The sequence below is a fragment of the Haliotis rubra genome, unplaced genomic scaffold (genome assembly GCF_003918875.1).
Source record: "Haliotis rubra isolate DU_JTF1 unplaced genomic scaffold, ASM391887v1 Scf16, whole genome shotgun sequence".
Taxonomy (NCBI): Eukaryota; Metazoa; Mollusca; class Gastropoda; order Lepetellida; family Haliotidae; genus Haliotis; species Haliotis rubra.
Genome location: NW_025765558.1, coordinates 3,887,036 through 3,913,992, shown reverse-complemented (window position 1 = coordinate 3,913,992; position 26,957 = coordinate 3,887,036). Strand labels below are relative to the sequence as shown.

Genomic DNA, 26,957 nt, shown 5'->3' with positions numbered 1-26,957 from the left:
AAAATGTTTTAATCACACCTAACATGTAAAATTGACCTACAATGGCAGTCAGTGTTGTTTTCAACACATTATTGACTAGGCAGTTTCAAATCAATTCATTAATTACCCGACAATGCAAGTGGTAATCCCCACTGATTCTTATTGTCCCATTAATCTCTAATCAACATTAAGTTGACAGGGAATCCATCTTTGTATGAGCTGTTGTCAGTGCAATAAGGTAATAAACATTCAAGCACTGAATAAGAGATAATACAACATTGAGCAGTAAATTCCAACAGAAAATACAGATTGTAAACATCAAGGTCATTATGTAATTTTTGTGTGTGTCTCATACACTTGTATTGTTTGTGTAACAATGCATGAAATGGGGTAACGGATTCAATAATGGCAGTTTGTCAACTTGAATACATTTCTAACGGGATCAGGTGATCAGGCTTGCTGCCTTGGTTGACACATGTCATCGGTTCCCCATTGCGCAGATCGATGCTCATGCTGTTGATCACTGGATTGTCTGGTCCAGACTCGATTATTTACAGACCGCTGCCATATAGCTGGAATAATGCTGAGTGTGGCGTAAAACTAAACTCACTCACTCACTGTCACACTGAAAGAGTAGGTGTGTATGCTTTGGAGATAAACCTACTGCAATTTAAGGTTGTCTAGCTGTGGATTTGATACTTCTGAGCAAGTCTTCTTCGAGTTATCGAGTCTTGTTAAACCCGTGAAGATCTGGGTTAGAATTGATCTTCTTCCATTCTTGTCCTAGGAGGCATTTAACAGGATGGGTGGTCAGGCTCGCTGACTTGGTTGACATGTGTCATCGTATCCCAATTACATAGATCGATGCTCCAGCTGTTGATCACTGGATTGTCTGGTCCAGATTTGATTATTTACAGACAGCTGCCATACAGCTGGAATATTGCTGGGTGTTAAACAACAACCAAACCAAACCAGGATCTTGTTAAACGCTGCACTCAAAAGTATTCTTGCTATATGACGTCAATCTGTAAATAAACAAGTGTGGACCAGACATTCCACTGACAGCATCAGCATCAATCTGGGATATGATGACACGTGTCAACCAAGCCAGCGAGCCTGACCACCCGATCCTGTAAGTCGCCTCTTACGACAAGCATGGGTTACTGAAGACCAATTCTAACCCGGATCTTTACAGTAATGTAAATTGACAATAAAAATTTTAATGCTAAAGTCCTGATGTCAAGGTAGGGAATGACACCTATTGTTTATCTGTTAAAAACAACCAGGTACATGTTTACAGTGAACTAAGCCTGTTGACAGAGACACACCTAGGACGGAATACAAACACACAATACGATGATAATCTCCTAACAAGACTCAGAGCACTGCTACAAACAACAGCAAGCATGATATACGATTTATGAAATCATAAACTTGCACTATAAATACATTCTTAAAGCTGAAAAGCTACCAGATTTGGCTAGTTATAGTAACAGACTACCTTTTAACCTCTTATTACCATAATCGTCTCGAAGGTTGTATATATCATATTGTCGGTCATAAGGATTTGAACAAGGCCACAATTTTTTTTTCGGTTCAGATGTCTAGTTTGGACCTGGTAAATATAATCATATTTTGAAGTTACATATTCAGTGTCAAGATGTGCCTCCATATATCACTTTCGATGCTTGAATATATTTATACAAATTTGCATTGCATATGTAAATACTAGCAAAGGTAGATTGGTGAGTTGAAGTTTAACATCATATCAGCAATAATATTAGCCTTTGTCAAGCATGTTACATATTTTGTATTCCTAATACAATTATATTACATTTACTATATGGAAATAATTGAGGGTAGGAAGAGTTAATCATACAATGTCATCCATTAAATACTAGATTTAAAACATAATTTACACAAAAAAGGTATGAATTTATATTTAAGGGAATTGCTCTATCTATTGCATAGTGTCAAAAAATTTGAAGTCCTCTTTGTCTGTAAAAATACCCATAAATATGAATTTATTGTTTGAGTGAACTGTCCTATTTATCATATTGTGCCAAATGATTTGAAGCCCTCTTTACCTGCAGAAACACCCATAAATATGATTTATCGTTTGAGTGAGTGACCTTTTATATCACATAGTGTACAATGATTTTACAGCCTTGTTTACATGTGGAAACATGGTGTGCGGACAAAAAACCCTGTGGACAAAACCCCCCTGGGACAAAACCCCCTAGGACAAAAGCCCCCTAGGACAAAAAAAACCACCATGTAGGACAAAAAAACCAAAGCTCCAAATGAATAATGAAAATTGTTTATCAGTCAAATATTTATTCATCTGATCTGAGCACTAGTTTGCCTCTCAACACAACATCTACAAATCAGGAAATTCCAATCGAAACTATTTGGGAAAAAAATTGCTGAAAAAGCATACACAGATGAATGGAGCTTAAAGTGGGTATTGTTGGGTGTCTTCATTTGCCATGTCTATTTGATTGTGATGTCATACTTATCTGATTGTGATGTCATGTTTATTGGATTGTGATGTCATATTTATCTGATTGTGATGTCATGTCTATTTGATTGTGATGTCATGTTTATTGGATTATGATGTCATATTTATCTGATTGTGATGTCATGTCTATTTGATTGTGATGTCATGCTTATCTGATTGTGATGTCATGTTTATTGGATTATGATGTCATATTTATCTGATTGTGATGTCATGTCTATTTGATTGTGGTGTCATGTTTATTGGATTATGATGTCATATTTATCTGATTGTGATGCCATGTCTATTTGATTGTGATGTCATGCTTATCTGATTGTGATGTCATGTTTATTGGATTATGATGTCATATTTATCTGATTGTGATGTCATGTCTATTTGATTGTGATGTCATGCTTATCTGATTGTGATGTCATGTTTATTGGATTATGATGTCATATTTATCTGATTGTGATGTCATGTCTATTTGATTGTGATGTCATGTTTATTGGATTATGATGTCATATTTATCTGATTGTGATGCCATGTCTATTTGATTGTGATGTCATGCTTATCTGATTGTGATGTCATGTTTATTGGATTATGATGTCATATTTATCTGATTGTGATGTCATGTCTATTTGATTGTGATGTCATGCTTATCTGATTGTGATGTCATGTTTATTGGATTATGATGTCATATTTATCTTATTGTGATGTCATGTGTATTTGATTGTGATGTCATGTTTATTGGATTATGATGTCATATTTATCTGATTGTGATGCCATGTCTATTTGATTGTGATGTCATGCTTATCTGATTGTGATGTCATGTTTATTGGATTATGATGTCATATTTATCTGATTGTGATGTCATGTTTATCAGATTGGTTTGTAACTTTGATAACACTGATTATTATTTGATAAACATATTTCATTTTGAGGAAAGGATATTTCTGAAGGTGGCAATTTTCTCAATCATTTCAAGACTGGCAGTTTATTCCCCCATTTAACTTATACAAGGTATGCAGGGCTCAATTTGCTGCACGGAGTTGCTTCCCTTGGCTACCAGGATCTGCTTTTTTCAGTTTGATTCAAGATTCAATCAGTTAGGATCAACGGTTTCTCAGCACCAAGTTTCATCTGATATGAGTTTAAGACCTGCCTTACTGGTGTCTTTTGATCAGATCAAGCTGACACTTTTAATATTGCTGCAATAACTCACTCAACCAACTCTCTACAACTGAACATTTGTTGCAGAAAAAGTAACAAGAAAAAGAGTGAGTGAGTGAGTGAGGAACTATGGGATGCAGGTATCAGACATTTACCAGGTAATTTGATGAAACTACTAGTACAGATAAAGTAATTAACAAACCTAGAAACATAATCCAGCCAATCAGAATTCAAACCTAGGTACCTAAGGGACATAACTCAGCACTGCACCTTTGACCACATTAGGACCCCCCTTCCCCAAGACTACAGATAAAACACCATGTCTCTGCTGCTTCCTGATTCCACAAACCCACAATTGTTTGTTTTTAAAAATACACAAATTCAATATACCTCACAGTGTTTAAAAAAATTACATTTCAAGCATTTAAGCATTTGTAACTAATTGTTGTTTTAAATGTCAAAATATATTTATGGTGAAGAGTTTTTATTTGGTACAAGTGACAGTACAAATTTTGGTCATGTGTAAAGGTAATATATGTTTTTATTCCATGACTAAAATACTGATTCCATACTTCATGATGTTAATTTGTATATACTTGTCACAAGAGATCATATACACCAATCCTTTTACATGAATATTCATAAGGGTTACCAATAAAATACCTAACCTGTCATACAGACCTCTGAAACAAATATATCCAAACAGCCAGTGCAATTCTATCTTTGGTAAGTCCAGATTATAGCAGTGTCGGGCTGAAGTGAAGAAAGTTTCTTGATCCCGTTTATATTTTAATGGGACTTTTTTCAATAGGTAATATTATCTTTCTTCATTTACATTTATAAAAGAAATGTTTCAAAAAAATATTGACATCATATATTCACTTAAAGACTATTACCAAGTGATATAAATTTAAAATAAACTTCATATAAAATACGTTTTCAAACATTCTTTTTGTCAATACACTACTTCCCCCTCTCTTGGTTGGAGATGAAATCAAATATAATATAAGTATGGGGATAGCCTTACAATGACAAAGATTTTCATATGGCAGTGTTAAAAATAAAACTATTCAAACAACAGTATGTGGCCGCCGGCATATTAATGATCTGCTCTGTTAACTTCCGCGTAGGGTGGCATATATTCCTCACTTCAGCACCCAATAATACAGGTGCACTTAATTGACGTTTTTTAATTTACGTCTGTTGGGATGACTTTGTGTTTTGAGGTAACAAATTAAACACGTTTGCTTTTAAGAAAAATGTTTTCCGTGACAATACACAGGTCGTCCTGCTCTTGGAGCGTTTAGGAGACGTATCTGTTTTGACTTGCAGAAAACCTCCTCCTTTATATTATGAAACATTAAACGACTGTCTCAGTTATAAAATTCCTTTCCGCCACGTAACAAAGACGCCGAGTCACAAACTGGGCGCATTTCCACGTCGTTGGGAGACGAGTTCCTGTCTGTCACACAACGTAGACATGGGAGGGCTGGGCGATCCCGCAGTTTAACATCAGCACCAGTTGAAACTTAATGTGCCATACATTTACCCTCACTTCGTTGCAAGTTGTTTATCTACAAATCACACGCCCCACCTATGTAGGCTGTTGCCACGTTGTAGAGTCTGCCACGCCAACGATGGTATTTGTATACATTTTTCGTTACACAACAAAATATGTATGTTATGTAAACAAAACAAAAACAGTATCGTGACAGGCTTTTTCCCACCTGATTAGCTATGTGTATTTGTGAATTTATAAGAAATGTCCCATAACAATACCACAGGATTTGTCATATAATTAGTGACATTAACTAAAAACTCTTCCCAGGGGGAACTCACTCACTCACTCAAGTCCAGCAAATAACTCACGAGACGAGTTTGCACTATACCAAGGTGATTTATATCAACTATCACTCACTCATGCCATCACACCCACTCAGAGACACACACACACATTAGCACACCCACGCGTTGAAATACATTATTTTGACAACCAATTTAATTATTTTCTAAAAGTTTATATTTCTCTTCATAACCACATCTGGTCTCCTGTAACACAAACGCCCACGGACTCATTCACTCCTGAAATGAATTATTGTGATAACTAGTTTCACTGTTTTAAATGTTTCCATTTTACTTCCAAGTAAGGTATCTTCACAACATGACACGTGGTCTACCGTACCACAAACACCCACTCACTAACTCATGGAAATGAATTATTCTGATAACTAGTATCAGTGTTCCAGATGTTTCCATTTTACTTCCGAGTAAGGTATCATCACAGCATGACAATCGGTCTACTGTGACACATAACACTCTACTTCCAAAACTGACCACCAACACCATCAGAATACACGCAACGTCACCGCATGTACGTTTCCGCCATCGATCACTGACAAGCCCTCGCAGGCCTGCTACAACATAAATATTTATCTACCACAAACTATCCTTCGCTTCTCACGGCCGTGACCAGGTCAGCTTGGTGTATATCCGACACAGCTTATCTGAATACAAAACGAACAATCACACGTTGCTATTTCTGCTGAAAATAAATCAATCAATGGCAATAAAAAGTAACAATTGTTTTTAATGTGTGTAATGTGATATGCTGGTACAAAATGTACTTCGTCAGGCTTAAACAAGCCTCCGAGGCAATAACTGTTAGACTGAATAAAATATTCCAAAAGTATCTACATGTTATATCAACAGATGGTCCCTTAAAAACTTACTTGCCCTCTTGTTGACTTGCCCATTATAGAGATACAGTGAGTGAGTTTTCTAAGGCCGCTTTGAGCAATATTCCAGCAATATCACCTCGGCGGACACCAGAAATGGGCTTCATACATTGTACCCATGTGGGGAATCGAACCTGGGCCTTTGTCTTGACGAGCGAACTTTTTAACCGCTGGGCTACCCCATCGCCCCATGGATCGAGTTAACATACGCCCGTGGGCTGTCATTCAGGAATACTGGAGCAAGGCTACTTGCTCTTCTTTGTAACTCAAAAATTTAGTATCATTAATTTTTATTAACAAAATGTACAAAATCATACTGTTTTTATTATTACAAAAACATGCCATACACACACAAAAATACACATATGGTGTATGCAATAGAGAAGAAATAACCCATTAATTCATTCGCCTCCTTAGAAACGGTAACTGCGTTTATAACGAACTGATGGATATAACGAACAAATCTTTTACTATAGCGGTCGGCACTAAAAGACTTGTTCGTTACATCCATCAGTACCCGGCCACTAAATTTAGCTGTATATTTTAGTCGAAATACGTATAACGAACCACGGTTATAACGAACTAAGAATAGTGGTCCCATTGAGTTCGATATAACCGTGGTTTACTGTATTAAGAATATTTACGCATTATTGCGTCAAGCCAGAGTACCACATATCATAACACGTCACAGCTTGGATTGTTCTAAATGTATACAATGTCATACATAACCATCGATTCTTTTTGCTTTCTATAGTAAGAGACTATCAAACTAGGGAGTGAATATGGCTTTATATAGCTAATACCTAATATTAAATTTATATACCAGAAGATTAGGAGTTGGCGTGACGTGTTATTTGCATGAATAATAAATAGATGATATTATATGAGTGCCCATGTCATACTATGTTTATGACACGAGTGCCTAAATATTGGTATTTCCCGAGCGAGAGCGAGGGATATACCGATATTTAGGCACGAGTGTCGTCAACATTGTATGATATAGGCACGGATATGATATTCTGTTAATACCGAAGTCGTCAATTGATGAAAATAACCCAAATCTACTTTCAAACATAGCTGTCTACCCAACGTCGGCTCATGTAGAACGCAACGTCACAGAAGAAACGTGACCCCATAGCATTGTTCATGACACAAGAGATATTTTGTTCAGGGCATCGTATGAAAAATATGAACCCCGATATGTTCGCCCTCGTAGGTAATAAAGCATAATGTAATCCGGATACAGTTTAAGTAATACTGAACCAACCAACCGAAACTATCTTCCATGATCAAATGTGATCGATCTCTGAAGAAGTCAACATGACAGTTATATACCAGTATTGAATAGAGTTTACGGAACTGACTCCAAATTCGTGTCATTGATGTTATTCTGATTCAGAACTCTGTCCCATGACCGGCCGTATGGTTGGTATATGACTAACTTCGTGATGTACCAGTCAAGACGTTCTGTAGCAAAAGCATTATCTCGTTCAAGTCGTGACGGTTCTCTATGTTTAGTAATCAGATACGCAGTTCACATGACTGAAAACCTGACATAACTGTACGCACAGGTAATCTTTCGCAATCCCCTAACATTTTTACGTCATGTTTATTTACAACGCAGTTGTTTACAAATATACGTATGTGAGCGACTGATGTAAAAATACATCCGTGTTCTAACTGCTGTAAGCATCTTGTCCCTTCGGTCTTAATTCCAATTATGATTTCATTATTTCCATTTGTAAATAGATACAAGCAGAGCAGTAGTGTTGACTTTCAAATTTCTGTTTCATATTAACTAGGTTTGAACAACAAATCCATATTTGCAACCGGGATCTCAATTGCAACCCAGAAAGGAAACACGCCGATTCACGGAATTAAGCTCTCATTCAAGGAAGTACATCGGCTGACTGACCAATCAGATTCAAACAAACTGTCAACGGTGAAACCCCGGGATGGCGGGAGCGGGTGTTAGGGGGAGCGGCTTTGTAATACCTAGATACCATTGTAAACAAAGCAGGATGTATACAAACATTTCGTTGTCAATATTATGGTTGAGTGCCTCGCGGGACTCACGCTCAGTGACGGGTATGAATGATTCAAAATCACCCTGGGGCTACACCTTTCGCTGATAAGTGAACTATTCATTTTACCCGCCTGAACAGATTTAACATATCGTGATAAGAGGTGAAGGAGCGGCGTTTCTTGCCCATGGAAATGTCAGACACGCAGTGTAAACCTAGCTACACAATTCCTGAAATAGCTAAACAAAGATTAAGACTGACGTATGCTGTGTGTAACGTCTCCAGTAGATGTACGTGGCACGTCAATCAGGGCAGTTGTTCTTGGAAGCATATTGTAGCAGACCTTTCCTCACATCGCTTTGTTGTCTTCCGTCAACATCTGTTAGGAAATATTCTCGGTATTTTGTTTAAGATACAGAAAGTAGAAAGTCTTAAACTTAAATATCTTAATAAGTGAATCTGCTGTAATTGTCTTTTATATAATTGTCAGGAATAGAAAGTTATGTCAATGTGTCTCCATAGACGACGAAAGTCTTAAAATAATGTAAAATATTGTGTGTGAACGTCTCTCTCTCTCTCTGTCTCTCTCTGTCTCTAGACCCCCAAATGTTAATTCAAAGTGAGTTAGTGAGTGAGGTTGAACTGTACTTTGGTTTTTCTGATAACAGCTCAATTTAGGAATGCCAAACAAGACGCTCGAAGAAGGACGCGAGCCTATAGAAGAAACATACTGAACCGATATAGAAAAGGATAATGGGTAAAGGAATTTGTACGTCCCCCAATATGCATTTCTTTGTTTGTGTACTGCTCTTTGAGTCCCCAATACCCTCCAAACAGTCCCCCCAATACCCTCCAAAAGTCCCCCAAATATCGAGAACCAAAAAGGGGCTCGCAGCCTCACGTATGGATGACTTCTGCAGAGAGTATCTTCCCTCTGAGAAGGGCGGTGGGGTAGCCAAGTGGTCAAAGCGTTGGTTCGTCACGCCGAAGACCCGGGTTCGATTCCCCAAATGGACACAATGTGTGGAGCCCATTTCTGGTGTTCCCCGCCGTGATATTGCTGGAATATTGCTAAAAGCGGCGTAAAACAATACTCACTCCCTCCGAGAAGAAATTCAACAATTAATTCATCAGTCCATATACGCAAAAGACGCGTGCTCTTACAGGTGTTTTATTATCTGCCAAATATATATGTATATAACATATCACAGAAACTGTCCCCTTTCCTATGAGAATGTTCGATAAAAATATTTTTATCCATTTCAAACATGGTTCACGAACAGGAACATCGTCAGACGACAGGAACATCGTCAGACGACAAGAATATTATTCTCAATTGTCCCATATCGTGACCTGAAACATAAATTAAGTCCCAGATACCGCTTCATAGAACAACCATTTTTCCATGTCCACCTCCCGTGACGGATGGAACTATGCCTCTGCCTTGGCGGTGACCTAGTGCCCCAGTGAATCGATCGTTACCCTCGGGCAAAAGGCGGGAACATGGGGTCTTTCAGTTCGCGGAAGGACCATAGACTGGTCCTGTCTCTAGTTAGCGCTGCCACTTGAGAAAGATTTGAACAAACCATACAGACTCTGATTTTCTAGAAAACGTACACACCGTTGTCAACGAGTGTATCAAACATGCACCCATAAGAATAAACGAATTTGGTTTTCCGATGAAGCATGGTGTTGCCAAGGTAACAAACATTTCATCATCTTAATTCAAATCGATAAATGTGTAGGTTTATAAAGATTTGGATATTGATCACATAAACCCACAGAAACGCAACTTACGTATGGCCTAATCCATTAAACGGATCTACTTGGAATATAAATAAATTGCATCACCCTTTCCGCGAAGGGAGGTTTTGCCAGTCATCGTGATTTGAATCAGTCAGTCAGTATGAATAAGGTATCTTACATTTCCCCTCACGACAGAACGTATGTACCCTTTCACATTAGCAATAAATTATTAATAACATGCAAAATACCACGTGGTCGTGCTTCATTACGAAGACTGTTTGAACCGGACACAGCTCCACGTGGTGCTGAGGTTCATTGTTGCACGCGCAGACTTGTTTCTGTTTACAAAATAACCGAATCCCAAACAAGCCAAATAGACATACACTTTCATAACTGGTAAGTCCATGGACACAAACGTATATTACAAGTCAAAAACGTTAATATTACGATTTATTTGGAATTTTAGTTTGTTGCGGATAAATGATATTTACAAACAATGTGTACGTGTGGAATATTGTTTCGTAGAGAATAGGAGATATGTGTGATTTTCTTAGAGGTCCTCTGATTAAGGAATGTGAATTCTTTTGGGGTGAGTGCTAACTGTCTCGACCTGACACAGTCACCTCGCTAGCGATTCACCCACTCGCCCTGTTCAGCCAGACACAAAAATCCCCCACAGGGCAGACATACCACGAAACTTGACAAGAGTCACGCGGTACGCGCGTCTCGATCAGGCATGCTATCGTTGTAGGGAGTCGGAGGGATCCCGAATCTCCAAGCCAGTCATACCCCTTGACGTTATTATCAAACATATCGATTTAGGCACACATAGTAACGTTAGCAGTGTGCTCGTATTCCATTAGTGAGTTCTATCGATTGTCTCTGTTGGCGCGGTTTCAGCTTGCCATTCATGGCCAAATACCAACCAACAAGTCCGGGGGTGATGGGTTGTGAAATAAAATATGTTTTGCTTCCTAGTCGACTCATTTGAGAATTTATTATAAATAATATTCAAACATACTCATATTGGGTTGTAGCGTCCCGATTTCGTTGATAATTTCAATACTGTCAACATAAACAAATGATAAACATGTTGTTTATTGGTATACACATTCCAGTGGGTTCCCGAACACACCATAATAGACTCGACCATGACTGCTGTGAATCGAAACCATGTGACCTGAACGTAGCCCGCGCTGGCAAGCTGCCAGCTTTATTATCATAGTGGACGAGCCCATTTCCTGGGGATCAGACTCAAACATGAAAGCATGTTTTATATTGTGAAAAATCAGTTTTAAAAGGGTTCCTTGTCAAAATATGCTAAAGTCTCATGTAAAATGTATCGAATAAGATAGGTGTGTTCAAATTTAACAATCTTGTAATTTCGAATGTAAACAAACGCGCGAGTCACGTGTTGTTATCCCGGTAAATAGTGGATTCGCCCGTAAACCAGACAGACGTCAATTGAAACTTTGCCAACGGTCGTCTATTGGCCCAGTTTGTGAGTAGCGGTTGTAAAAGCACGACTAGCGACGAGCACACACCAGAACCACGCTGACTTTCAGAGCGACAACATCACAACTCGTTTGTTGATATTTACATCTGAGAGTGCTCTTCAACGTCTATGGCCATGTATCCCAACGCTACGAGAGGTTATATGCCATTCGTCACTCCAGCTAACAAGCGTAGTACGAAGCATTCAAAACACTGCAAACACTCTTCGTCAATGAAGTCCAAGGCGGGAGGACCCGACACGAAGACATACCGAGTGACTCTTCGCGACAGAAATGGCTTTACCTACACTTACATTATCCAGGCTGATGGAACTAAGTCCCTGCCAGTGTTGTGTGAATCCAAAGTCACAGGACCCAACGGTTTCTCCAGTTCCTTACCCAACCTGGCGGAAGCTGCTCTAACAGGCAAACGTCTTCAGATGCCCAAAGAAGAAGCCAAAGAGGAAGGTTCAAAGAATGGATTTTTTACCTCCCTGATTCAGTACATTCGGGGAAGGACAAAATCGAGCTCCTCAAAATCGAAATCAAAACGGAAGCCGAAACCGATGGTTCAAAGAAAACGCCAGAGGACCATCTCAACCATGTCCAACCTGGACCCTATTCAGGAGTCTCCCGAGGAGGACAGCGAAGAAGACGCTGAGTCGTACAGTCACGATTCCGTGTCCACAAGCAGCGACACAAGCAGTCTAGAAGAGCCCGAACCATGAGACGCGAGATCCATGTAAAAGGGAAACGCTTCAACCGCAGCGACTGTGTCCCGTGGGACAACATCGCCGACAAGCACCATCGCCTGCTACATGTCATACAGGGCGTGTACGTCATGACCGCGAGGGGAAGAGAAAACGTGATGTGACTAGGTCTGTTCCTTGCCATAAGGAATGCCTGTGAGCTGACAGAGTGAACAATTCTATGGACAGTACACAATGTGATATTGAACTGACTGTTTACGCTTCACTTCTGAAGTTTGTACGCTATTGCGTTAACAGGACTGACTAAACGGTCGAGAGCACGTGAATCGCTTCGGACTCGGTCTCTCAGCGCGAGCCATCGCATACCGAGACGGTTCAGGGGAGGGTTGCCTGGGAGACAATGCTGAACTATTTGGAGGGAAGGAGACCCTCAAACGACTTTTATAGCCTCCTGCTTTTCACACCAAAGACTTTATCTGTGCTGCCGCCCGAATCTGGGTTAACGAACTTTAAAAGATGTGCTTTTTACCTGGACTTTTATAAGACTATGCAAATTATGTAAAACGATGTGAAAACGGAAATATATCAGTGTGCTTCCTTATAAAGGATCAGTTATTTTAAGGACTTTTTGTCCACCCAGGTTGGTCCGTGAAAGTATTGTCTATTGTAGTTATTGATAGTTCTGTATCTTTAATTATTCTAACTGTTCTGTATCCCCTAGCCAGTATTCCTAGCGTGTTTCATCCGAGATGAACGACACCTATTCCAATTTGCCTTTAAATGCTAATTTATTCCTAAGTTAAACTTTCTTGTGAAATATCAACGTGCCTGTATATTTATTTATCTGCCAGAGAAATAATTTATTTTGTTACCAATAAGCAATGCATTGTATTCAGAATACAAAGTTATCAGTGTGTTTGTGTTTGTAAACATGGAGAGAGCGCAAGATGGCAACGTGGCTGAGTGAAAGTGTGTGTGGGCGGGGCGCGCATGGAGTGTCTGACCATACATTGTAATACATTTGAAATGCATTACAGTCTTGTTTCAAATTCATTGTTCCATTGTTAAGTTGCCTTCATGGTCAAGTGACAATTGTTGTGTGTAATATTTACGGGTATGAAAGAAGGCGTGGGTGTTAATTTGACAAAGTCAATATTCCATATTGTTCCAAATAACTGGGTCAGACTTCTACAAATGTTTACCATATTCTGCCATGTTATCCTGACTGAAATACTTTGGTTCTTCTAAAATGTTTTCAAAACGGATTTTTAGGTGGTGATTGATAACATTCCCAGTCTAATCAGTTGCGAAAGCAACCGACGTGTCCAGTCCTGTCGCTATTGTTCCAAAATCGCCCATTGAAAATTTTCCATCACGGCAGACTAAATTTAGCTGGGCCACGGGATCGATTGTGCCTACGTCAATTTGGCGGCAGGTTTGCACTGCGTTGATTGGTTGATACACCAGTCAATGACCAATCGCAGCGTTCTTCCCGTACACGGCCAGGCAATGAGTACGACAACAAACATGTGTAGAATTCTGACCCAGTGAGAATGGCGGATTGCCAGCGTTCCTATGTTGTACAGCTACCAAGCTACTCTGAGCATTATCAATGCACAACCAATGCAAATGTGTTATATTTTGTCATGAAATTGTTATTTTTTGTGCAATGTTTGACTTTCATAAAAGAGATTTGTACGAAAAAAAGACAATGACCAAAAATAAATTTATGAAACTCATAAAAAAATACTTGTTTTTGTTGACAACTTGTGATGTCTTATGGACAACCTTATCTCATCGGAGATGGATTATGAATGTTTTAAAATACATCTGAAGTTTTTAAAAAGAAAGTTGTTTATAAATCTACCTAATGTTTTTGTTCTTCAGATGTATTTTGAAATATAACATTGGTATCAACAACTGTTGACTTTACAAGTAACCATCAACTCGGATCACATATAAATATAGCAAGCAACACCCATCTTAAGTACAGATTCCCCAACAGCCAGACCAATGTTAAATGACCCACACTTTCAACTGACTAATTGGAAAATAACAATTTTAACACCTGTTGACCAATTAGCAATTTATATTCCAAGACAACATGTCCCAGTAATCTTTTCATGAATAAATTTGTCAGTTCACGAACAAATTTATTCATGAAAAGACAGGCCACCAATCCGTGTAATATTCTGATAACAAATACTTTATACAAATACGTTAAATTATTATCTTCAAAAGGTTGGAACTTCCGTGGGTTTGTTAATCCACAAACTGTTGGAAATCTCGCTTCCCTTTCAGTGTATCACGTGACAGGGTGGTTTTCAGTCTTGATTAGATGCGGCTTTCCCACAACTTATTAATACCAATGGACACTTCCTGTATAGGTTCCCCTAAGTAAGTCCAACTATGTATGGTATTATGAAAACACTGGGACGTCCTCATCACTTTCGTTGTGACTGAACATCTCATGGCTTCTCAAATCCCTGGTTAGACAAATTGTAAACACTGCGTCCTTGTAAAAAGAAACAAAAATCGATACACACTGAACGGTAATTAAATCCGATACTTGCAGGTTGTAAGGCGTACATAGGCTGAAATGTCATTGAAAACGGATATCCAGCTCTCAGTATGTTTTCTGTTTTGCTTTCTAATCCCATCCTTAAAGGGGGGTGAGGTTTGGACAAACAGCCCAGCCAGTCTGATCTAAGTCAACAATCACCATTGCGTCTGCCTGCCACTATATTTGCATACAGTTGTAATGGTTTCAACACGATAATAATAACACGAATCACAGAGATACAACGTCTCAAAACGACTGACTGACTGACTGAGTTTGGTTTTACGCCGCTTTTAGCAATATTCCAGCAACATCACGGCGGTGGACACCAGAAATGGGCTTCACACATTGTACCCATGTGGGGATTCGAACCCGGGTCTTCGGCGTGACGAGCCAAAGCTTTAACCATTAGGCTACCCCACCGCCCCCTCAAAACACGAACTGTCGATAATGGATCGTTGCTCATAATATCAATCACTGGATTGTCTGGTCCAGACTTGATTATTTACAGATAGCTGATTGGGGTGTAAACAAATACCCACGTTGATAATAGCCACAGCCTTTGACCAATGGAGCATAGGCTTTTTTCTTGAATATTACAATCTCGCAGCTTATGTCACATGCCGGACGGTTTTAAATTTTTTTGGATTTGTTTCAAAAAGGAAACGTTGATAAATATCTTGTTGCACATATTTCCTTGTAGAACGCGGTAATAAGACATCAGTCTCATTTACCAGCACGTAACGTCTGAGCTGTCAAGACAATAGGCCAGTCAAAACATGAGGTGGCGTAGATGCTATTTAAAAAACAGACCAAAAAAACAACAACAACAACAAATATGTGTTAGACGCAGAGGGCGGTAGGGTAGCCTTGTGGTTTAAGCAGTCGCTCGTCCAGATGAAGATTGAGTGAGTGAGTGAATGAGGTTTTACGCCGCTTTTAGCAATATTCTAGCAATATCAGTGCGGGGGACACCAGAAATGGGCTTCACACATTGTGCCAATGTAGGTAATCGAACCTCGGTCTTCGGCGTGACGAGCGAACGCTTAACCACTAGGCTACGCCACCGCCCTCGTCACGCTGAAGACCTGGGTTCGATTACTCACATGAGTTCAATGTGAGAAACCCTTTTCCAGTGTCCGGGATATTGCTGGAATATTGCCCCAAAGCGGCGTAAAACAACACGCACTCACTAACCCAGTTACACAGTGCTGATGATTTCATGCGTAGGTATACGGTTCAAGTGTGTGTAAACAATCTGTACATGTCTCTCGGTGATGTATGCATGTAGTGTAAACACAGGGCGCGTTACAACGTACAAGGTCCGCGCATGTTCTTGGAAATATAGGACGTTAGTCATTGTCACAGGATCAGCAAGCCGTTGGTATCAGAAATGAAAAGTAGGTCAAAGCTCATCAGTGATGCGTTTGTTTGTCACGTGGCACCGTGACGCATCTGCATGTTTGTTTGTTGTTTAACGCCACATTTACCAGTAGCATAGGTCCATGAGTGAGTGAGAATAGTTTTACGCCGATTTTAGCAATATTCCAGCAATATCACGGCGGGGAACACCAGAAATGGGCTTCATATATTGTAACCATGTGGGGAATCGAACCCGGGTCTTCGGCGTGACGAGCGAACCTATAACCACAAGGCTACCCCACCAGGAACATGAAAGCTACCTACAAGTGATCGACTTTGAAGTAGACAAACCAGTGGTTAATGTTATGAGCACCGTTCCATGTTTCTGGGGCACGCTGACATGCTCTGGTTTAAACATATTTTATTGTCCAAAAGACAACAGGATTAGACATGCTCTAAACAAAATGCCATATAACCCGACGAGCATATGTTGCTGGGGACCTATTTCAATCGAGCTGTCGGTCTGGCGATCTGTAAAACATCGAATCTGGGTCACACATTCCCGTGGTTGATATCATGAGCATCGATCCACGCATTTGGGATACGACTTGCATCAGCCAGGTCAGTGAGAATACTCATACGATCCCACCAGACCCTCTTATGACAAGCGACCCGTCATGACCCGTGAAGATCAAGCGACCCGTGAAGATCCGGGGCAGAATAGGTCTGCAGCAACCCATGCTTGCCACAAAAGGTGACTATGCTTGTCGTAAGAGGCGACTAACGGGATCGGGTGGTCAGGCTCGCTGACTTGGTTGACACATGTCATATGTCCCAATTGCGCAGATCGTACTCATGCTGTTGATCACTGGATTGTCTGGTCCAGACTCGATTATTTACAGACCGCCGCCATCTAGCTGGAATATTGCTGAGTGCGGCGTAAAACTAACCTCACTCACTCTTATGACAAGCATGAGCAGCTAAACATCAAATCTGACCCGGATCTTCTCCATCAGCTTTGCAAAAATACACAGAAGAAAATGATCGTCCTGGAGAGATCTCCCTCCCCTCCCTACACCATGTCCTTGAAACTTCTCGATCAAATACACCACACTGTGCTTCGGCAATTCAACGATATTAATCAAATACATTAATTATTTTAATCATCTGGTCTTGCTCTGTTTCTCATCAAAGCACACAGACACAACATTCTTAATTGTTTTGAAATTGTAAGCATTCTTAAATCATGAACGGACACGACTACAACGACTACAACGACAACAACTACACTGACTTGGAGGTTGTGACCAACTTTCATCCGCGAAACGCCTACTTTCAAGACATACTAACATACACTACAGTCATTGATTATCACGTGAACGGTGGCATCCAAACATCTTGGCACAACGTCGGGTAGCCCGGATGAAACAAACCCTGATCTATTCCTAGTGTTGTTTTCATCCAGGTACATAGTAAACAAACACAGTAAGAAAGTTTTTAAGTATGTTTAAGCAAAGCGTTGAACTCTGACAAAAAGAAAGCGTCTCGCCTCGAATACACTACAGCGCAGTAAGAGTAACTGCTCATCCCCAAGTGTTTATGAAGTATCACTACCGACCTCGCTTGTCGAGATAATTTCCTGAACCCGTGGCGGGAAACTTCATCGCTGTTGGCCGTAGTGTGACCTCTCTGACCTTGCACGTGACCCTTGATAAACTGACCACAACGGAGTGTTTGTAAACACATTCCATGACTAGATGCGTGTGAAAATGGAAAGGGTTCGATTTCAGAGATTGTTAAGCGTCTTAATATGCAGTACTGGTATATGCGAATGAAGGTACATGGATCTTTAAGTTATTATTCATTATACATTGAATAACAGTATATTACTTAGACTAACGGTTAGTCTCTGAATACATATAATTTTGATAGTAGCAAATAAACCCATTAAAATTGAAAAGAAGCCCCAGTGAGACCAGAGATTCATAGACTTGCATCATTTAGGGCTTTAGCATTTCAGGGAGAGCTAAGCATTGGGGAAAATAACATGGTTCAGGGACTGTGAGACAGATTATATATACTTGACAAAATAAGTTAGGGATATTGGTATTTTTATGATTGATATTTTATCAATGTGTCAATGAATAAATACATCATTATTCATAATTTCAAAATGTACATATATCCCTAACTATTCTTGTCCAGTATATTACTACTAGACACGTCAACGAGGCCACATGTGTGTATAGCGGATGAGATGAATCTGTGCTAATGACAACAATTACTGTAGTGAATCTGAGGACGTGAGTTTAAAATTAGCTAGGCACGTGGTAATGTTTTTTCTGGACAACCCTAAAATAGATATAACGGAAATTAATGTAATTTGCTCGTGTGTGTTTACAGTCGACCAAAACATTGCTACGTCATCGGAGTGAAATCACGAGCTCTCCGCTCATGCGTGTTTATCTATTTATAGCCACAACTAATAGTACTATCTCGACAACACATCTTGATGCTTTGACCAGCAAACAACCTCAGGTGCGCCGGACGTTATTGTCACGTGACTCAGATTTTCAGCTTACACAAAATCTTGATTAGAAAAACTTGACAACCCATCTTGAGAGTATTGAGCACACATTATGAGACCCACCGTCTACTCCACAGCCCTTTGTGCAATTTTTTGTGTTTCCAGTTTTTGACAGCATGTGTGAGTGTGTGTGCGTGCATTTGTTTTTTGCGGGGTGGTGGTGTGAGCTTTCCAAACATTTCCAATGAGAATTTCAATAATTACTAATTCGGAAAAGTCATAACTGATGCTTTATTAACCATACTTGCAGTATAGCTTGTTCAAGCTTGACAACTTGGTACAAGACGTCCCTCTACAACCGCGTTCTATAACAAACCTCACTCACTCAAGCAACGTTGCACCAATCAGCAGCCAGATTCATTAAAAAGAGCCTTAAAGTACACGACTGTCAATAAAGCCAAATCACGCCATGTCTCGAGTCTTTTCATTTCTGCCGTCCGTACGCCTAATCCAATTTGGCGTTGTCATTCGCCTTCAGCAGTCAATACCACATATAACATGATTACTTAGGACGGCGGCGCACCCTTTCTTCTTACATATGTAAGATACAATTTAGCGAGCAGAGTGGCTGGGCAGATTGTACTTCAAAGCCAAAGTACATTGGTAGTACTATTGGTATCCTTATTGATTAAGCGCTGAGGGCGTATGTTGTGGTCGTCAATGATCACGTCCTTCGTAGCAAAGGTGACTGCGATGGTTGTCAACAGTGTGACCTGGTCACTGGAACGATATTTATCAAAGGCACTCGCATTGACGTATTTTCAAGTGACCATTGATCCACCATTCAGTGAGTGAGTGAGTATGGTTTTACGCCGCCTTTAGCAATATTCCAGCAATAACACGGCGGGGGACACCAGAAATGGGCTTCATACATTGTACCCATGTGGTGAAGCGAACCCGGGCCTTCGGTGCGACGAGCGGACGCTTTAACCACTAAGCTACCCCACGTCCTAAAACGTCATGGATACAGGTGGGTTAACAGGGGTTAAACGTTACATTCAAGACTATTGCACTGCAACATTGCACTGTTCATTAACGCGTAATTACATACGTGTGTATAGGCGGGGTTGGGAGTGGCAGTAGCGGGATGGGTGCGGCAGTAGGTGGATGGGTGTATGCTTCATGAAATAGTCCGGAATAATATCGGCCTTACTGTGCAAGCCCAATGAGTGAGTGGGTGAGTGAGTGAGTGAATGAGTTTAGTTTTACACCGCTTTTAGCAATATTCCAGCAATATCACGGCAATATCAGAAATGGGCTTCACACATTGTACCCAGGTGGGGAATCGAAACTGGGTCTTTGGTGACGAGCGAACGCTTTAACCATAAGGCCACCCAACCCCCACTAGGTTAGGTACAATACGTGTCAAGCAACAATATATACATATTTGAATTGGCGTAACAATCACATACAATTGCACCACAAATATGTCAAATGATCCACCGTCTGAATTCAAATGTACATTTTTGAAAATTCGACAAAGCGCCCCTTCTGCTTGGAGTTTGACCTTGGTTCCCTTTGATATCAGCAACCCGTTCCACTATCATTCAGTGCAGAACATCGAACAAAAGTCCTTTTAGCGGACATTCATCAATGGACTTTCAAGAGAAATTCGTTCAGCATGCACCTAAAATGCACCCACGTTATTCTGAGCACTTTGTAAGCACCTGTTGTCGACGTAAGGCACCTTAGCAGACGACAATACCAAGAGACATTCGTCAACATGCACCAAAAATGTACCCGTGTCAAAGAGGGGGGACTTTGTAAGCACCTGCTGTAGAAGTCAAGCACCCGGGCAGACGACATAATACTGATGGTGGCTCTTCAGGCTGCGGGATGGCATGTGCACACTAGAATCGTCTGAGCCTGACGAGATGAATTTGAACAGGTTCACTCAATGACTGCCGTTTCGTACCGCACAGGATGCAGGAGGTCCCGATGGAGGGCGGTGTGGAGTTTGTGGGGTGTGGAGGGCGGGTGTTTGAGTACAGGGGTACTCAGTGTGCGAAATAGTTTCCGATTTTTGCTAGCCAGTCGGGCTATCTATGCCTGAAAGTTACTAGCCCACAAAATAATTCACTAGTTCGAAATTTGAATGTAGACACCGGTTTCATCATTAAGCTGCTAATAGGAACATTTTTATCAGGCTATAATCTTGTATGATTTAAAAGTGTATTTTGACTTAACAAGTCGGAAGAATGATATATTTACTAAATGTCCCAATGAAAATTCATTAGCCAGTCGGGCCAGTGACTGGAGATTTACTAGAACGACTGGATTTTTACTAGCCACGGGCTAGCGGGTCAGTGGCCAATACGCATACTGCAAGGGTACTAACCCGCATTTGCACGGGTACGGAACGGAATGGAGTAACGGGTCTTCAGTATGACAACTTTCGCTTTCAACCACTAAATATGCAAACTTTATTACATGAACCAGAGATCTATTATGAACTAAGGGTATCACTGCCAGTATTTCGAACGCCAATACTTCCAAGAATTCCACACACGCTACACATTTACTGTCCCGAATGTTTTATAAGAAAATCAATTTTTGTCTAGACTCTAGGAATACTCGCTATCAGAAGCGCGGAAAATTCCCAAGCAAGCTGACCTGGTCCGTGATAATGGAAAAGTCCCATGCACTTCTAGGACCTGGAGAAGCGCCACCTAGTGCTAGTCGGTGAACCTAATGCAGGTGCACGCTCGCGAGTTCGAACGTTGCACGTTATGCAGTCCGTCGCTTAATAATTCATGGCATGCAGGAGTATCGATCTGTTCAGGGCTTCTGTGCTGGGATTGCATCACCGTCATCACAAATGCCCCGCTGTCGTTAGAATCTTCCACGAAAACATGCTATCCCGGAATCTACACTGTCTGGCCATTGCTGAAAACTCAAAATTGGTTAAACCGACACTTGCAGCCAGAAGAGTGAGTGAATATGGTTTTACGCCGCGTTTAGCAATATTCCAGCTATATCACAGCGGGGGACACCAGAAATGGGCTTCACTCATTGTACCCATGTGGGGAATCGAACCCGGGTCTTTGGCGTGACTAGCGAACGCTTTAACCACTAGGCTACCCCATCGCCCCCTTTCATCTAGAAGAGAACCAATACACGACATGTGTCTGTTCAAAGCCACCATGGGTTAGACAGGAAGGGGTATAAGAGCAGATATTCAATAGCTAGAATGTGATGTCCAGCTATATCTACACGGTCAGTTAATAGTCCAGCTGATGTAATGGTTGATAACATGAGCAATCATGAGCAACGATGTAATCTTATTGGATAAGACATTCTTCTCCGAGATATTCTTGGAGTCCATCATGCCTTATGCTTCAAGAGTAGAAGAAGTGAAGTAGATTGTGTTTGTAACGCCACATTTCGCAATATTCCTGTGATATAACGGCATATGTAAGACACACCAGAGATGGTCACCATTAGCAACTGGATACAACGATACACAATCAACAATGACATCTAGCCCGACTACCTGATCAATCAGGTTGGGTTTTTGGCAAAACAGGATTTTCATTAAAACGCCGTAGTTTCTTCAAAGGATGAGATGAAATAGCAATAGTAATATTTGAAGCAGTAGATGTGGTATAGACGTAGTAGTAGTAGTAAGCGTTGTAGTTGTAGTAGTATCAACATCAGCAGCAGTAGTTGTGGTGGCAGCATAGTAGTAGTAAATGTTGCAGTAGTTGTAGTTGTGGTAGTAGTAGTTGTAGTAGTAGTAGTAGTAGTAGTAGTAGTAGTAGTAGTAGTAGTAGTAGTAGTAGTTGCAGCAGTAGGGGGAGAAGGAGCAGTGGGAATATGTACAGTTATATTCTTTTTGTCAACATGGAAGCTTTGATACAATCCTATTACTCAATAAACATATAAATCTATTTCAGTTCCGTGTTGTAAGGCCATGTACATTTATGGCGCCATCATCCGTGTTTATTTCCACGCTATAAAGCTGCTTCTGTAACACGCGGTCGATAGCCGAGCGTCCACATGCCGCCGAGTGGAAAGGTGTGGACGTGCACCAACTGTGCCACACTCTGCTGACCTCAGAACGTACCTGGATTGCACCTGTATTATCGATCACCTGTAGCTTCAACTGTCTTCCCAATCACTACGACTTGTGATCAGTCTCGCGGAACACCCAAGGGCGACGTGTCATGTGACAGACTACGCATGCCCTTCACGCACGCGATTATGACGTAGGGGATTAATGGACGGGTGTGTTATTCTTCTTATCGTGTATATCAGTGTTGGAAAACAGTATACATGCAACCACAGATATGTTTACATTCTTGAAACAGAAATAAATAAAACAACATACCACAAGGTCGTATGTAGTTTGTTTTCTGACTAATGGCCTGAGCGTCTTTTCCACTCCTACTACTCTCACATGAGTGAGTGAGTATGGTTTTACGCCGCTTTTAGTAATTTTCCAGCAAGATCACGGCGGGGGATACAAGAAATGCGCTTCAAACATTGTACCCATGTTGGGAATCGAACCTGGGTCTTCGGCGTGGCGAGCAAAACTCTCACAGGACGCAGTTGTAGTTTGGTCAAATTGTTCTTTTAACGACAGTGTACCAGTGAAAGAGTGAGTGAGTTGGGTTTTACGCCGTTTTTAGCAATATTCCAGCAATATCACGGCGGGGGACACCAGAAATGAGTTTCACACATTGCCCCTCTAACAATACGCTTATCTAGACTTGACTCTGTAAAGGATGGAAATTCTATATACCCATGGGATTAGCATTCGGTACAGCCTTGGAGCAAGGCTAGTGAACACAAACCAGTAGATCCGGGTCTTCGGCGTGACGAGTCACAGCGAATTGCGTGCCAAACATGTCCTTCCGGTTCCAGACCAGACGTAACAAACCACCCTGCAATTGATCAGTTATCCACGATGTTGGAACGATAACACACCATACCTTTCAATCTTAATAACGTTACTGGGTATTGGAGAAATAGTCAGGTCTAGTCAAAAACAAATGGTGCATTTCTCACCGACCATGCTGGGAAACACGAAGCAGCGACCGTTGATTGAACCCTTAGTTCCTAAAATATACTGAGGGAAACAAATAAGGGAACACCACTTCATGGCAATGTTCCTTTATTTATTCTCAGATTTCCTCCCACAGCGCTATCCAAAGCTGGTGATGAAAACCGGAAAATATTAAAGGAACGCTTGAATTTTCCTGTGTTCCTTTATTTGTTTCGCTCAGTATATATAATTTTGATAGAAACAAACAGCTCCATTTAAATCGAAAATGAGCCCCAGTGAGATAGGAGATTCAGAACCTAAGGAAAAAATCTACAGTTGATTCATTTTGGGGCGAGACGACTGAAGGGAAAATAAATGGTTCAAGGACTTTCGAACCTCAGGCTGTTGGGCGTATTGGATGACGGGAAAATATCATGTCGACAGACACTTTGGAAAAACGGTAATACGTTGTGTTGAATTACAGACGTTCCGTGTCCTTTAGTAATGGTAAACAGACCTATTGGATTTAATGGAATCCACAGATCAAAGATGGCCGACAAAGCATATTTTGTCATCAACACAACATGGAATCAATGTGGAACAGAAACCTATGATCGGATCCAGTAATTAATGATCCACCTTCATTATATCAAGATCTTGTGGCGTGTCATATTAGCCGGTTAATAACATTCTACTGAGAATAGGTTGACGCCAATATGATGATGATTAATTCTGCTTCCAATCGGGTGTCGTCTGCCGTGTCGTGTGCTACTATTACCCACACAACTACGAGCTGTGTTAGCATGTCACGCGACATCTATCCGTATGTTGAACATTTTAATGATACTAATGAGTATTTATAAAGCGCTTTATTATATAGGTAGTATTTTTCCTGTACCATGATTGGTCAAAAGACCGTCACATGATTGACTACAAAACACGATATTGACTTGAGTTTTCTGATAAATTACGATATTGACTTGGGTTACTAAAAATAGACAAGGAATCCCGTACGAAGGGGCTTCCCCCCGCTTTTCAGCCAATCAGATCACTCGGATAGATGGCACAGTGTTTGCATTAAAAGTTTATGTTAAAACCCGTTTCTCTTTCATTATATAATAAAACAATTATAGACTCTTGTAGAGGTCGATATCGGTTTTTATTGACCTGAGAAAAACAATATCGACCTCTACAAGAGTCTATAATTGTATAGTATCCATCCGCAAGGAGCATGCTCGAAGCGCATAAAATGAGAGAAAAGACACAGGTAGTGAAATAATAGTATGAAAAGAAAGGAGAAAATGTCTATGAATTAAAGTTCATGAATGATATAGGGTGAAATAAAGTATATGAATAATGGCCTGAAAATAGTTGCGTCTTGAGTTTTGATTTGAATACAGGTAATGATGATGACAGTTTGATGTCCAGAGGAAGTTTGTTCCATAGTCGAGGAGCTGCGTGGCTAAAAGACTAATCTGGTAAGATTATACTTTGGTGTGTTCAGAAGCTTCAGATTTTGAGATCGAAGAATCTTTATAGACACATACACATACGAAGAACCAACCTGTTTTGCCAAGTAGTGGAGAAGGAAATGCTGAGGTAAACTGTATCCATTTTTAATGTTTATTGTTCAGGTTCAAGGTAAGGTGGTCAACGTGGTGAAAAGAGGTCAGGTGAAAGTGGCGTGCATATATGTGTGTGCGTGTGCGTGTGGGTGTGCAACTGCTTGTAGAAGCCAGAACTAATGCCGGTTTGTAGCCATAGCGCACTGTTATCACAGATTAACATTTGTACCCCAGCTGACACGGTATCCTAATTCCAGCAGGACCCGGGGAGATGTGGGTGAGAACTAATCTTCAGTAACCCATGCTTGTCGTAAGAGGCGATTAACGGGATCGGGTGGTCAGGCTCGCTGTCTTGGTTGACACATGTGATGCATCCCAATTGCGTAGATCGATGCTCGTGCTATTGATCATTGGATTGTCGATTATTTACAGACCGCCGCCATATGGAAAGAATATTGCTTAGTGTGGCGTTAAACAACAAACCAACCAAAAAGTCCAACAAATCTGTTTTATCCCGTTCATGCCGTGCGTAAGGCAGGGCAACAACAAGCAACATAATTCAACGTCTTTCAGTCGGACGCAGCTGGGGATCGAACCGCTAACTTTCCGCTCTTCAGACACGCCCACCCAAAGAGACGGTAGTTCTTTAAAAAAATTAAAAACCCAATCCAAGATAAAAAAAATTCGTAGGATGAGTGTATGGTGAAGAGTCTTAAGCCGCCATTTCCTTAAGATTTCATCAGCCAAATTGCTGGACCTATTTCAGAACGGTCACAAGATCTGCTTCCAGCTCGACATTTCTCTTCCACACTCACGTGAAAGGATTCCTTAATATAGAACAAGTTAATACTTCGGCAGTGTTGTGACGATGTGCGTAGGTGTACGACCTTCCAGCCGAGGCTGCTTCCAGGACAGAAACCTTGGAAACGACAGCAGGCACGTGATAATAGAGAACATGTTGAGTCCTTCAAAGCAGCTATTGCCTTGCGCAGCTACTGAAGATTATCGGGTTAAAATTATCTTGACTGAAGGAATGTGTTAGGTTGACCTGTGCAGATATAGCTTTCGTTTCAGTTTACAGAAAAGGTTTTGTAGATGTTACGAAACAGTAAATGACCATTGTAGTTTTTATATTATTCAGCAACGTCATTTTTAGAGTCTTAACACTTGAGTATTTTATAGCACTATAACCTATGTCATAATATATGAGACAAAATATACAAAGTTCTATTAATGTCGCTCTATTCAGACAATAAACAGGATTGGTAAACTGCTTTAGGTCAATAGACCAATACATGCTATCAGTTTGCTTAACAACATAAACACAGCATTGTTCCAATTCCGAAACGAGGCTATGGTGGAGAATGGTTCCTTGTTGCGGGTTGGAATCGGTCTTCGGGGAGCTGTGCTTGCACCCCCATGAAGATCCGGGTTAGATGTGGTCTTCAGGGAGCTGTGCTTCCACCCCATGAAGATCCGGGTTAGAAATGGTGTTTATCAACCTACGCTTGCACCCCAATGAAGATCCGGGGTAGAAGTGGT

At 40.7% G+C, this 26,957-nt stretch overlaps 1 protein-coding gene and 1 long non-coding RNA gene across 2 annotated transcripts in view; one reads left to right on the top strand and one right to left on the bottom strand.

Moving 5' to 3' along the window:
* The window catches only part of LOC124271324 (nucleolar complex protein 2 homolog), a 248,247-nt gene that overhangs the window by 116,130 nt on the left and 105,160 nt on the right, over nucleotides 1-26,957 (bottom strand). The gene's annotated exons all lie outside the window — the stretch shown is intronic.
* LOC124271409 lies at nucleotides 21,585-23,201 on the top strand. The gene is made up of 2 exons (XR_006897032.1): nucleotides 21,585-21,797; nucleotides 22,760-23,201. It is a non-coding gene; the product is annotated as an uncharacterized LOC124271409 (long non-coding RNA).